The sequence below is a fragment of the Protopterus annectens genome, chromosome 14.part0 (assembly GCF_019279795.1).
Source record: "Protopterus annectens isolate FY-2018-M chromosome 14.part0, PAN1.0, whole genome shotgun sequence".
Taxonomy (NCBI): Eukaryota; Metazoa; Chordata; order Ceratodontiformes; family Protopteridae; genus Protopterus; species Protopterus annectens.
The window spans coordinates 77,470,560-77,485,124 of record NC_056748.1 but is presented as its reverse complement, the minus strand read 5'-3'; the positions used below and the strand labels follow the sequence as shown (position 1 = coordinate 77,485,124).

Here is a 14,565-nt window from a genome sequence, read left to right as displayed (position 1 = left end):
TGTAATCAAGCATTGTGAAAGCAGAAGGAGAGACAAGCTTAGTAATAAATGTGCCCTTAGAGTAGTTTCCTTGATTTATTGTACACTTACTGCTGCATACAATAACTGCATGTTTATGTGTACTGGAATTCAAGATTGTTGATTCTGTTTGCAGCTTGTCAAATGGGGTCAGGTTACCTACATAAATGGGTGTGGCCAGAGCATAAGTGAGGGGCTTGCTTGTCAGGAAATGGCATGCTGGAAAGCTGGCAATCCTAAATATTCCTATCCTTTCTTCAGATCTTTAAATATTAACAATTAAAATGTATGTCTCCTGTCTCTGTTTTCATTAGGCAGGATCAATATTTAATGATATTTTGTTACTCAGAAATCTCAGCATTAATTGTTTTCATCATATTTTTCAAAGCCTTCATTCATCATTATATATAGCACTTTTACATCAGTTTTAATTTCAACCCCAAGAATTGACATTTCCAAAAGAAGGGTGAACAACAGTTGCCTGGGCCAGAAGGGAGTCACCACAATGATCTTGAGGGATTCTTTCTGAATCTTCAAAAGTACCCCAGATATTAGTGGAAAGGGTGGAAAAGCATACAGGAACATTCCTGTCCACAGAAAAGAAAAGGCATCTGTCTTCCAAGCCTTTTTGCATGGAGTCCTGGGGCACAATCTTGCCAGATGATTGTTCAAAGAGGAGGCAAATTGGTCTACTTGAGAAACTCCCCACAAATGATCAAATAATGGAAGACCGCCTGATCTAGTTTCCATTCATGAAGGCCTGCCCTCATTGTCCTGCTCAGCTTGTCTTGCACTGAGCTATAACTGGAATTAAACACTTTGTAACACTCTTGGTGCAGTGGATAGTCCAAAGAGTAAGGCAGACAACTGATAATGTGATCCAGACACACAAAGCCTTAAGTTACATCTAAAGTCTGGATGACTAGGGATGTGATAATAAAGCATCTTTTAAATCTAGTGTTACCAAGAAAACTTAAATGAGGAAGGAGAGGCAACACGTTGTGAAGTAACATCATTCTGAATTTGGGTAGTATCACAAACAGGTTTAGAAAAAAAGATCCAGAGCTGATGTCCAAGCATATTCTTTCTTTGGCACTAAAAACATCTTTGAATAAAAACCTTTCCCTTCTTGGGAAGGAGGTACTGACTCTATCATTCCCTGGGACAGTATATGATGAAGAACAGGAGGTCTGGCATGGTGGATGGAAAATTACCACCTAGAAAAGAGGAATTTCCTCCCACACTGCCATCGGTAACCTTTATGAATGGTCTTCATAACCCATTTGTCTAAAACTATGTGTTGCCAAAGAGAAAAGTAGAGATTCAGACTTTCAGGAAGGGAAATTGGGTGGTCAGGGTAGGAGGTGGGGAACAAGGACCCTTAAATAGTCAATCTGACTTGTTCGACTGTCCTTGGTTTCGAGTGGTTCCAGAATTCTTTTTAGAACTCCCTGCCATTTCTTCTTAAACATCTGTTCACCTGGATTTTGTTAACACTGTTTATTTATTTATTTATTTTGCCACAACTGGATGAGGGGTTAGAGAACCCCTTTGAAAATTTGGAAAAGGAAGACTGAAAAAAAAATCTTAGAGTTTCCCTGAATCAACTTACCCCTTTCAACACATTTGTTGATCACCTCTGCAGCAGAAGAGCCAAAGACAAAACCTCTATCCATAGGAGAATTTTAAAATTGAATTTTAACATCATCTGAAAGGTTCTGAGAATGCAGCCAGGCAGTTCTCCTCAAAACAGTACCAGTGGCCGTAGCCTGGGAAGAAGTATCAACTGAGTCCTTCACACATTACAAACAATATATAGTTACTTGTACAGATGAAGAAATTAAATTATTTTAAGCATATTTTTCCTCACAAGAAGAAACAGCAGACAAAACATTCATCATACTTTCACAATTAGAGCAAACTTTAATGTAAAAGCCTGAAATTTCAAAATTCTCAAAATCAGAGATGCAGAAGCATATACTTTTTTCCTATACTTAACAATAATCACCCCATCCTTATTAGAAAGAGTAGGATTGGAATTAACTAAATGTTTACTAGCAGTACTATTAATTAAAGCCATAACTGCTGGGTCAAGTTTGGGAAGAGTGTATACAAACTTAAAAGGCTGAGGAACTTTATACATCCCATCTGCCTTTTTTGGGGCAGTTGGCTGAATATCAGGAAAATTGTAGGCAGTAGCACACATATGCTCCAAATATGACAGTACTGGAGGAATAGGTGACGTTTCTAGAAATTCCTTCCATAACAGCTCATGGCATTTTGTGATAGATTGACAGAGCTCAGTTTTTTCCAACTGAAAACACTGGCACATTCTGGAAGCATACTCAGTCAGAGAGAAACCCCCACAGACAGAGTCAGAAAAAAGAAGTTATGTACTCACCATAACGGTCCATGTGAGTTGTTCATCTTGCCTTCATTCTTACTGATGGGTTTGGAGCCAATCCTCGGCTTCGACTCGGCCTAAGGCAAAAGCTCGAGGTCTTCAATCAGCTCGAGGCCTACTCCCTATCCCATGATGCACTGGTGCTTCCCTCAGATCTTGTTTGTTACCAATAAACTACATGCCACTCTTGACATACCAATAACAGAGGAAAACTAGATAAAGGTCAATGCAACCATGTCTTAGGTGAATACTCGGTCCCCAAGAAGCTTGGATGGGGGTTGGGGGGTGGGATATAAGAATGGAGGCGGGATGAACAACTCACATGGAACGTTATGGTGAGTACATAACTTCTTTATGTGAAGTTGTTCTATCTCGCCTTTCATTCTTACTGATGGGTAACGTCCCAAGCACCATCTTTCTCTGGTGGCTCATGGGAGTATACTCTGCTGGACAGTGGAACCAAGGAAGCCCTGTCCCTGGAGGCCATATCTACTTTGTAATGAGTGATGAAGGTATGAGGCCTTGACCAAGTAGCTGCTGCACAAATAGTATCCATCGGTAGTTTGGCAATAAAGGCTGACAAGGTGGAGACAGCCCTAGTAGAATGGCCCTTTATCTTTTGACGTAGTGGTGTATTTACTGAACTGTAAGTGAAAGAAATACAGTCTGATAACCATTTTGATAAAGTGGTTTTCACCACAGGTGCACCTTTCTTGGAATCTGAGAAAGCAACAAAGAGCTGCTCTGTTTTCCTGAAATCTTTGGTCCTGTCTAAGTAAAATCAAAGCTGTCTGTGAACATCGAGCTTGCGCAGCATATATTCCATGTTATTGTCATATTTAGGGAAGAAAACAGGTAACTCTATAGACTGATTGAGATTTGCCTCTGAACATACTTTTGGTAAAAATGAGGGATTTGTCCGAAGAGAAACTCTATCATTATGAAATATCATATATGGAGGTTTAATGGACAAGGCCTGTAACTCTGAAACCCTACGAGTAGAAGTAATGGCCACTAGAAATATTGTTTTCCATGTCAGATACTTCAAGTCACATGAAGAGGCTGGTTCAAAAGGTGGTAGGATGATTTGAGAAAGAACAAAATTTAAATTCCACAGGGTAATCAGAGACTTAATGGGTGGTCTCAACTGTAATGTGTCTTTGAGAAATGCTTTGGAAAGTCTATGTGACATAATATTAGACCCTTGAATACCAAGGTGAAAGTTAGATATTGCAGCTAATTGGTCTCGAATGGCTGCGGCAGCTGCCCCCTCATTAAATAGTTCAGTCAAAAATTCCAAAACAGAAGATATAGGAGCTAAATAGGGATCAATGTGATTTTTCAATGACCGTATTGAGATTCTTTTCCATTTGCTAAGATATAACTTCCTAGTGTACGATTTCTGGGAGGATATCAGTATATGCTGAGCTGCAGCTGAAATATTCTGAAACCTGGCTATATTTGGAATTGGAGCAGCCAAGCTGTCAATTTGAGGGACTGAAGAGATGGATGCACAGCCCCCTATGAGTGAATCAGGAGGTCTGGAACTGGGTCCATGATCCAAGGTTCTTCCAATAGATGAGGCCATAAGAATGGGAACCAAATCTGATGAGGCCAGTAGGGGGCTATGAGAATTATGGCCCTTCCCAGAACACTGGCTTTCTGTAAAACTTTGGGCATCAGATGAAAGGGAGGAAATGCATAAAGGAGGCCTGGGGGCCAATCATATATAAGCACATCCCTTGGGGCATCCCCCGGGTGGGGGATTAGGGCAAAGTAGCTGCTGCATTTCATGTTTGTGGGGGTGGCAAAGAGATCACAGCAAGGCTGACCCCATTTGCGGAATATCCTTTCTGCTATTTCTTTCTTTGGGGGCCACTCATGAGGCAATAGAATTGCCTTGCTCAGTTTGTCTGCTATCACGTTGGACCTCCCCGGGATGAGCATTGCTATCAGAAAGCATTGGGTAGAGGTTGCCCACTGCCATACTCTAAGGGCCTCTCGACATAGGGGTAAGATTTGGTCCCTCCTTGTTTGTTGATGTACCAGACTATGGACATGTTGTCTGTCTGGATTGCAATGGTCCCTAGAGGGAGTGAGTCTGGAAAGGACTGCAATTCTAGAAGTACCACTCTCATCTCTAGGACATTGATATGTAAATTGGCCTCGTGTTGTGTCCATGAGTCTTGTGCTATCCTTCCCTGATAATGCCCGCCCCCACCCTATCAGGGAAGTGTCCGTGATCACTGTGGCAATTGGGGTTGGTAACACAAAAATAGAAGTTATGTCCTTACCATAACGTTCCATGTGGAGTGTTCATCTCGCCTTTGTTCTTACACATGGGTTCGGAGCCGACCCTCGGCTCCGTGTCGGCCGCTTGCAAGCTCTGCATCGAGAAGAAGCTCGAGATCACCTAATACCCACAATCCCCCTCTGCCTTTACTTCAGATCTAGTTTGCAAGCAAACCAGCCATAGAGAGCACACTCATACCAAAATTTACATAATCATAGGATATCTATATACATATATACATAGATATATATATATATATATATATATATATATATATATATATACACAAGTGTATCATACAATATAACTATTGCAACTGCAGAAGGAGAATACTCCAGACCAGGCACCAAATTGAACATTCTTCCTAAGGGTGGGAAGGGTGGGAATGTAAGAACAAAGGCGAGATGAACACTCCACATGGAACGTTATGGTAAGGACATAACTTCTATATGTGAGAGTGTTCAATCTCGCCTTTGTTCTTACACATGGGTAGCGTCCCTAGCTCCATGATCCTGAGGAACTCACGGGAGAACGTTCTTGAGCACAGTGGAACCAAAGGTAGCCCTATCCCTAGAAACCCTGTCCACTTTGTAATGAGAGATAAATGTATGCGGTTTAGCCCAAGTAGCAGCCGCACAAATCGTGTCTAATGGTAAGCGATCTGCGTGAGCTAAGGATGTAGACACTGATCTCGTAGAATGTCCTTTAGGTTTGACTGATAAGGTTTGATTAGAAGCCTCATAAACGTGTGTGATACAATCAGTTAGCCATTTGGAAAGAGTTTGTTTCGTAACTGCTACACCCTTCCTGCTGTCAGCAAAGGCTACAAACAGTTGATCAGATTTCCTGTGATCTTTTGTTCTATCCAAATAAAACCTGAGTTGTCTATGGACATCCAATTTGTGCAACATATACTCTAACTTATTAGAGTGATTTTTGAAAAAGGTGGGTAATTCAATGGACTGATTAATATTATTAGTAGAGCAAACTTTGGGGAGAAAGGATGGATTAGTGCGAAGGGATACTCTGTCAGAGTGGAAAATTAAATAAGGGTGTTTAATAGAAAGAGCCTGAAGCTCAGACACTCGCCTAGCGGATGTAATGGCCACCAGGAATAGAGTTTTCCACGATAAAAATTTTAATGGGCAAACTGAGGCTGGCTCAAAAGGGGGCAACATCAATTTAGAAAGTAAGAGGTTCAGATTCCAAGGTGATGTAGGAATTCTAACTGGTGGTCTGATATGAAAAGATCCTTTTAAAAAAGCCTTACAAAGTCTGTGAGCCATAACAGGCGCACCACATTCTTCCACATGAAAGTTAGAAATGGCAGCCAATTGCACCCTTAAAGTGGCAGGAGAAGCTCCTTCATGGAACAATTCTGTCAAAAACTCCAAGATCTTGTTCAATGGAGCTATAACAGGGTCCAAATGATGTGAATTAGCCCAGAAGACGAAACGTTTCCATTTACTGGTGTAGGTTTTTGTAGTGGAAGCTTTATGAGAAGCCACTAATATATTCTGAACTACCGGTGTAAGGGAATCAGACCTGGCTAGAAAGGGAAGCGGAGCAGCCAAGCTGCTAGATGGAGTGATTCGAGAGATGGGTGAGGAACTCCTGACGAGTGAGTCAGTAGACCTGGCTCTGGGTCCAGCATCCAAGGTCCCCGAATGCGGTGATGCAATAGAAAGGGGAACCAAATTTGACGAGGCCAGAATGGGGCAATGAGGATTATCGTCCTCTGAAGGTTGTTGGCTTTCTGCAGAAACTTTGCAATCAGGGGAAATGGAGGAAAAGCATACAGGAGACCCGGGGGCCAATCGTGCACCAGTGCGTCCCTGGGGACTTCCCCTGGAGGGGGTAATAGGGCAAAGTAGCTCCTGCATTTGGCGTTCATTGAAGACGCAAACAGATCGCAGAAGGCTGGCCCCACTTGCGAAATATCGTGTTCGCAATTGACTGTTTGAGGGACCACTCGTGAGGCAACAATATTGCTCTGCTCAGCCTGTCGGCTATGACGTTGGATGACCCCGGGATGTGCGTTGCGATCAGAAAGCGACCCGTGGACTCCGCCCATTGCCAAATTCTCATGGCCTCTCTGCATAGTTGATAAGACCTGGTTCCCCCTTGCTTGTTTATGTACCAGACTACAGACATGTTGTCTGTCTGAACTGCAATAGTCCCTAGAGGAAGAAGGGGAGCAAAGTGTTGCAACACTAAAAACACTGCCCTCAACTCCAGAACACTGATGTGCAGATTGTACTCCAGATTGGTCCATTCGCCTTGGACTGTCTGTCCCTGAAAGATGCCCCCCCACCCTATCAGGGAAGCGTCCGTGGTTATCGTCGCTGACGGTGTGGGTAGCACAAATGGTCTTCCGCTGGAAAGGTTGCAAGTCTGAAGCCACAAGTTAGGTGTGATTTGCATGTGTTTTGTAATCAGAATTTCGTGTGTCAGAGGTAGCTGTTGGAGCGACCATTGTGCAAACAGCAGCCATTGTAGAACTCTCATGTGCAGTCTTCCCAATGGTATCGCAATGAGAGAAGCTGCCATGAGACCCAAGACCTTTAGAACCAGCTTTGCCGGGGATTTTTTGGACAACAGAAGGAGAGAAATGTTGTTTTGAAGTGCGACTATCCTTTCTGGAGGAAGCCTTAGAATTAAATGATGCGTATCTAATTCCGCTCCTATGAATAAGACATGCTGTGATGGCTGTAGTAAAGATTTTTCGAAATTTACGGAAATTCCGAGGTGAATACAAAGTTGTAGGGTGTAATCCCTGGCCTGTATCAGTTGACGCCTGGTGGTGGCAGACAGGAGCCAGTCGTCCAGATACGGAAACACCTGGAATCCTAGGCGTCTCAGATGAGACGCTACCACTGCCATGCATTTGGTGAAAACCCTGGGGGCTGAGGTCAGACCAAAGGGTAGGGCTCGAAACTGGTAGTGACTGGCTCCCAGCCAAAAGCGCAAATATCCCTGGACGCCCTGGCCATTTTGATGTGGTAGTATGCATCCTTCAGATCTATTGAGCACATCCAGTCGTCCTTCTGTAGGAATGGAAGGATCGATTGAAGCGTGACCATTCGGAACTTTTCCTTCTTGACAAAGGTGTTGAGGTTGCTTAGGTCCAGAATCGGCCTCCAGTCCCCTGTCTTCTTTGGAACTAAAAAGAACCTTGAGTAAGTTCCGAATCCTATTTGGTCCGCTGGGACTGGTTGGATGACTCTTTTTTCTAGCAGCTTTGAAATTTCTATAGCTGCTGGGTCTCGCAGATGGGGCGGTACATCTGGGAGTTTTCTCTTTGGAATGAGGGTGGATAGGAATGGTATTCTGTAACCTCTGGTAACAACGTTTTTTACCCAGTTGTCTGTAGTAATGTTTTGCCAGGCCTGAGGGTATAAAGCAAAGCGACCCCCGACTGCCTCCAGAGCAGGACAGTCGGGCCTCCTCTCAGGAGTGCTGGAAAGGTTTTCCAGGGGGGTATCCCTGTCACCTTGGTTCTGCGGACCCCCTCTGCCACCAGGGCGGCGTCTTCCACCTCTGCCCCCTCCTCTGCCTCTAGAGGGGGCATCACCCTGTGTGCCTGGGAAAGATCCTTGGGGTTTTTGAAACCACATTTTCCCACCACGTTGCCCTTTGGGGTACGGTCTGGAAGGGGTGGAAAAACGGACTCCGACAGCAGACAGAGGCTTTCCCTCCTGTTCACACCGGGTAAGGGTCTCCTTTACTTTGGGGCCAAAAAGTGTAGCACCATCAAATGGGGCGTTAGTAAAGGAAGACTTGAAGGCTTCCGCAAATGAACATAAGCGCATCCAGGATTGCCTGCGAAGAGCAATCGCTGAAGCTGCTGCCCTACTCGATCCTTCGGCTGCGTATGATATCAGCCTCATGGATGAGTTAACAATGGATGTAAGGGTATTTAGATGTGCTGTAACTTTCTCTGAGACCGCAGCATCTGTAGTATCCTGGAGGGTATCTCCCAACTCTTTGACTAGATCCCTCTGTAAACATGTAAAATGGGTCAAATAGTTCAGGGATCGCTAGAAAAAGCCGCTGAACTAAAAATGTGCTTCCCGTATCTGTCCATAGTCCTAGAATCTCTGTTAGGCGGATGGACAGATGAGGAAGATTCCGACATCTCCTTTTTCGTGGCCACTGCCACCACCATGGCATCCACTGGAACTCCCTTTGTGAGGTAAGCCTTGTCTTGGGGAGCAGTGATGTACTTATTAGGCTTCCTAGGGACCGGTTCCACCGTGTCAGGTGTCTCCCACGCCCTTCGAGCAATCAACTCCATTAACTCATCGAAGGGCGGAGTGACCCAGGAGGAGGAAGGGCGAGCACCAAATGCCTTCAGCAAGACTGACTCATCCTCAGAAGGGGGGAGGGACTGCCAATCACCTCTCTGCTTCAGGATCTCTAAGATGTCAGAAAAGGAGACATCTTCTGAAGGTGACTTTGGGGACCCTTCTGACTCATCCAAGTCAGTATCGGATGTCAAAGATTCTTGTGGAGAATCTAAGTGTCTCCTCTTACACAATCTTTTCCTCGGGACCTCTTCGGGGGGAGCATCCAAAGAAGCCTCCGAGGAAGAGGGGGCACCCTCCAGGGGTGGCTGAGACACCGGTGCTCGACGCTTGGATGTGGCCGTTGGTGCAGAGGAAGATAACGGTCCTTTATGGGGAGGAGAGGCTGCTTCTACTGATGTGGTTGTCTGGGTAGACAACACCTTCCTCATGAGATCGAAGGCCCCCGGGTCCCGAGTCAAGGAATCTCCCGGTTCCGAAGAAATAGGAAGAATCCCCGAGACAGGCACCGAAGGCATCGACCCCGAGGACGGAGCCGAATCAATCCGCGCCGAGGCCCCGAGAGGAAGAGTCGGAACCGAAACGTCGGTTCGACTCTCGGCCCCGGAACCAAGGACGGATCGTCGGCTCCGAGACTCTGGTACCGGATCCGACGGAGTCGAGGTGAAAGGAGCCGACCGAGAAAAGGACGGTTCTGGCACCGAGGGCTCCACAATCAGTAGATCAACCTCTTCCGGCTCCAAAGACTGGACAGGTCTCGGAGGAGGAAGGGATGGAGATAATGGAAGGCCTTCAAGTTTCGACACCAATTGGGTGGAAACCGAGATAAGTTTGGATAGGGCCGAATGTTCCAATAATTTCTGCACCACACGGTCCACATCGATGTCGGAGAGCTTAGAAGAACGGGTCGAAGGAATCGAAGACGGAGCCGACCTCAACAGTGTCGAGGGAGGGAGCTCCATCACCGGTTCCAAGACTCGAGGCTCGGAAACTGACAACAGTTGAACACTCGGCCCCGAAGTCTGTGGAACCGGTGATCTAACTTTAGTCGAAGAGCTCAGAGCCGATGACTTGGGCTCCGACGTCTTCGATTCCTTCGAGGACTTGGATGCCTGGTCAGAAGCATCCAGAGCCTCCTGAAAGGAAGGTTTTAACAAACCCCTATCCATTAGTTTCCTGCGCCTATCTGTCATGACCCTCCCACTGAAAGAATGACAAATAGAGCAGTCTTCTTGCAGGTGGAGAGGGCCAAGACAGTAGACGCAGGAACTATGATTGTCAGTTACTGACATCTTTTGCCCACATTGGCAACGCTTGAACCCCGATTTGGCCTTTTCAGACATGTCACTATAAGTAGAAAAAAAGTCAAATCCAGTAAAAAAGTCAAGTCCGGTAAAATTGTCAAATCCAGTAGTGAAAGTCAATCCGGTTGTCAAATCCAATAAGGGGTGGTAGGCCCCGAAGAGAACTCTAACTAAGTTTTACAACTTAACGGTACCGAGATTCCCTTAACCTTACCACACACACACAAATTATCACTAATTAGCTTTAAAATACTAAAGTACCAAGAAAAAATACAAGAATAAAATTCTAAATCTTATCTCAGGTGCTCGAGCTCGACCCAGTGATGCGAACGCTGCAGCGGCAAACTAGATCTGAGGTAAAGGCAGAGGGGGATTGTGGGTATTAGGTGATCTCGAGCTTCTTCTCGATGCAGAGCTTGCAAGCGGCCGACACGGAGCCGAGGGTCGGCTTCGAACCCATGTGTAAGAACAAAGGCGAGATTGAACACTCTCACATGGTCGGCCTATTGTTACCAAATGTGACATTAGCCACCACTGTAGGTCCTTTTTGCAGGTCTCTGTGATTACAACCTAATGAGATATTGGTAGATTTTGAAAAGACCACTGTGTGAAAAGGAGCCATTGGAGTATGTGCATGTGCATTCAACCCAGTAGAATTGCAATGATTTCTGCCACCATTGCATCCAATATTTTGAGAACTAGAGATGCCGGGGCTTTTCTTCTTGAAATAAGTGTTAGAACTTGCTGACGAAGAGCATAGACCCGTTCTGCTGGAAGTTTCACGGACATTGTGGTGGTGTCTTAGTCTGCTCCTATAAACACAGTATGCTGCAATGGCAATAAAGCAGACTTTTCTAAATTTGTGGTAATCTCCAGCTGACAGTAAAGATTCATGGTCATGTCCCCCGCTTGCATGAGTTGTTGTCTGGTGGTGGTGGTTAGGAGCCAGTCATCTAGATATGGAAATATCTGGAATCCTAGGCATCTCAAGTGAGCTGTGACTACTGCCATATATTTGGTGTACACTCTGAGGTCTGTTGTGAGACCAAAGGGCAGAGCTCTAAATTGGTAGTAACTGGTTCCCAGCCCAAAGTGCAGGTGATCTCTGGATGGTCTGGCCATTTTTATATGGTAGTACGCATCCTGGAGATCAATTGAGCACATCCAATTGTCTTTACCTAGAAAAGGGAGTATTGACTTGCAGCATGGTCATCTGGAACTTTGTCTTTTTTACAGATTTATTCAGTCTGTTGAAATCCAAAATAGGTCTCCTGTCCCCTGTTTTATTTGGACCTAAAAAGAACCTTGAGTAAGTTCCGGATTCTAACTGGTCTGTGGGGATTGGTTGGATGACTTTTTTTTCTAGCAACCTTTGGACTTCTATGGTTGCTTGTTCCCTGTGACTGGGTGGGATGTCTGGGATCTTGTTTACAGGGGGGGGGGGGGGGAGTGGTAAGAAAGTGAATAAAGTAACCTCTGGAAATGATGCTTTGCACCCAGCTGTCTTTTGAAATTTTTAGCCAGGCATCTGGGTACAAAGATAAGCATCCCTTGACTGCCTCTGGAGATGGACAGGTGGGCCTCCTCTCAGGAGTGCTGATAGGGCTTCCCGAAGAACTGATCTTTGTCACCCTGGTTCTGCGGACCCCCTCTGCCGTGTGGATGGCATCTTGCATTATTGCCCCCTCCTCTGCCTCTGGAGGGGGTTTCACCATGACTGTCCTGAAAGGCTCCTTCAGTTTTATGGAACCACATCTTTCCTCATTTCTGACCTTTGGGATAAGGTCTGGTAGGTGTGGAAAAATGGACTCCGATGGCAGACAGAGTCTTTCCATCTTGTTCATTCCTGGTAAGTGTTTCTTTCGCTTTGGGTCAAAACATGGATGAGCCATCGAAAGGGATGTTGATAAAGGTTGATTTAAAGGGTTCGGCAAATGGACATAAGCGCATCCAGGAATGTCTCCTAAGAGCAATGCCTGAATCCGCTGCTCTACTTGCTCCATCAGCTGTGTACGAGACCAGATGCATGGACACGTTTATAATGGAATTAAGGGTAGAGAACTGGGAGGATACTTTGTCTGAGACCCTCACAGCTACTGAATCCTGAAGAGTATCTCCTAGCTCTTTAAAGAGATCTCTTTGTAGCCTAGTGAAGTGCGCAAGATAATTCAGTGACCTAATGGCAAAAATCGCTGAAGTAAACATGCACTTTCCATATATGTCCATGACCCTAGAATCTTTATTTGGGGGATGGACAGATGTCAAAGTTTCAGATAACTCCTTGGTGGCCACCACCACCACCATGGCATCAACAGGGACTGCTTTAGTAAGAAATGCCTTGTCCTGTGGTGAAGTAATAAACTTGCTGGGCCTCCTAGGGACAGGTTCCACTGTATCTGGAGACTCCCACGGCTTTTAACAAACTAGGTCTACAAGTTCATCGAAAGGTGGAGTTACCCAAGTGGTGGAGGCTGAGACCCGAAAGCCTTCAGGTAGACTGATTCATCATCAGTAGGGTTGATGGGCTGTCAGTCACCCCTCTGTTTAAGGATCTCCAAGATATCTGCGAAAGAGATATCTTCAGAGGGTGACCATGGGGACCCTTCTGACTCATTTAAATCAGTGTCTGAAGTGACAGATTCCTGAGGGGAGTCCAGATGCTTCCTCTTGCATAACCTCTTCCTAGGTACCTCCTCAGTGGGAACTTCTGGTGAGGTCTCGGAAGATCAGGGCTCACCCAATGGGGATTTCTGAGGCTCTGGATCTCTATGCTTTTGTAGAATCTATGACACAGAAGTAGACGCCAGTGCTTTAGGGGATGAAGTTGCCAGACCTGATGAAGTGGCTGTCCACGGGAACAATACTCTCCTCATGGCATCAAAGGCAACACGATCCCAATGTGAAGAAACCCCTGGATCCAAAGACACAGTAGATTCCCTCGGCATCAAAACAGTGGGCTCCGAGCCAGAGGCAGGCACCAAACTCACTGCACCAAAGGCCTGAGAGATAAAGTCGGACCCGGAATATCAGTTCGACTATCCTCCCCAGACCCGATCGGCGAGTGTCAGCTCCTAGATTCCTCAGTCGACACTGAAGTAGTCCGAGATATCAGATACGAAAGTCCTGGAGCAGGCATCGGTACCGATGGCTCCACTATCATCATCTCCAAGCACTCCAGCTCTAAAACCTCAAGTCAGATCGGAGGAGGAACAGCAGTAGCAGGGGGATTTTAGTTGGTTCCGAGGCTCGAGGGGTTGGAACCGACAAAAGTTTGGCTAATGCTGGTGTCTGAAGTAGCTTCTGCACCACACGATCCATGTCCATGTCAGACAAGCTCCTTGAGGACAGAGAAGATGGGGCCGATGAAGCTACAAATTGTAGTATTGGTGATTTCAATATTGGAGTTACCAGTTCCAGTACTGGGGACCAGCTCTTTACGATGACAACTGTCGGCTCCGAAGTCAGTGGCGCCAAAATTGTTTGTTTGTCAGGCTTTGATGAACTGGTAGATTTTGCTGGCTCCGAAGATCAAGTAGTAGAAGACTTTTTTCAAGACTTGGAATGACTGGACTGACCTTCATCCAATTGTTCCTGAAAGGAAGACTTTATTAAACCTCTAACCACTAGTTTGTTCCTTCTCTCATGCAAAACACATAACTAAACAAGTGGCAGATGGAACAAGTCTCATGAAGGTGTAATGCACCCAAACAATACACACACTCTGTGTGCCCATCTGTAATAGACATTTTTCTCTCCCCATTTAGGACATTTCTTAAATCCTGACTTGGATTGCTTAGCCTCTTTATCCTTATCCTAAGACATTTCTCCTATACAACAACACATACACACAGGAATCTCACAAAACAACAACGAGCTTCATTCACATAATTTAAACAGGCTAATGAACTAAGTAACCTATATGTATAACTATATATATATATATATATATATATATATATATATATATATATATATATATATATAAGCAAAAGTATATATATATATATATATATATATATATATATATATATATATATATATATATATATATATATATATATATATTCACACTACACAACTAAGTCAAACAAGTTATCTAAACAGTAATTATTTCCAAATATTTTCAAACTGTCACACACACTTTAGCAAAGTATATATATATATATATATATATATATATATATATGAATTTTCACACGCGATTATCACACTAGCTAAGGAATAGGGAGATTTACAAGG

General features: G+C 44.8%; 1 protein-coding gene across 1 annotated transcript in view; it reads right to left on the bottom strand.

Annotated features, from left to right (window-relative positions):
- The window catches only part of LOC122788627 (calcium-activated potassium channel subunit alpha-1-like), a 1,046,967-nt gene that overhangs the window by 77,571 nt on the left and 954,831 nt on the right, over positions 1-14,565 (bottom strand). The window lies entirely within an intron of this gene.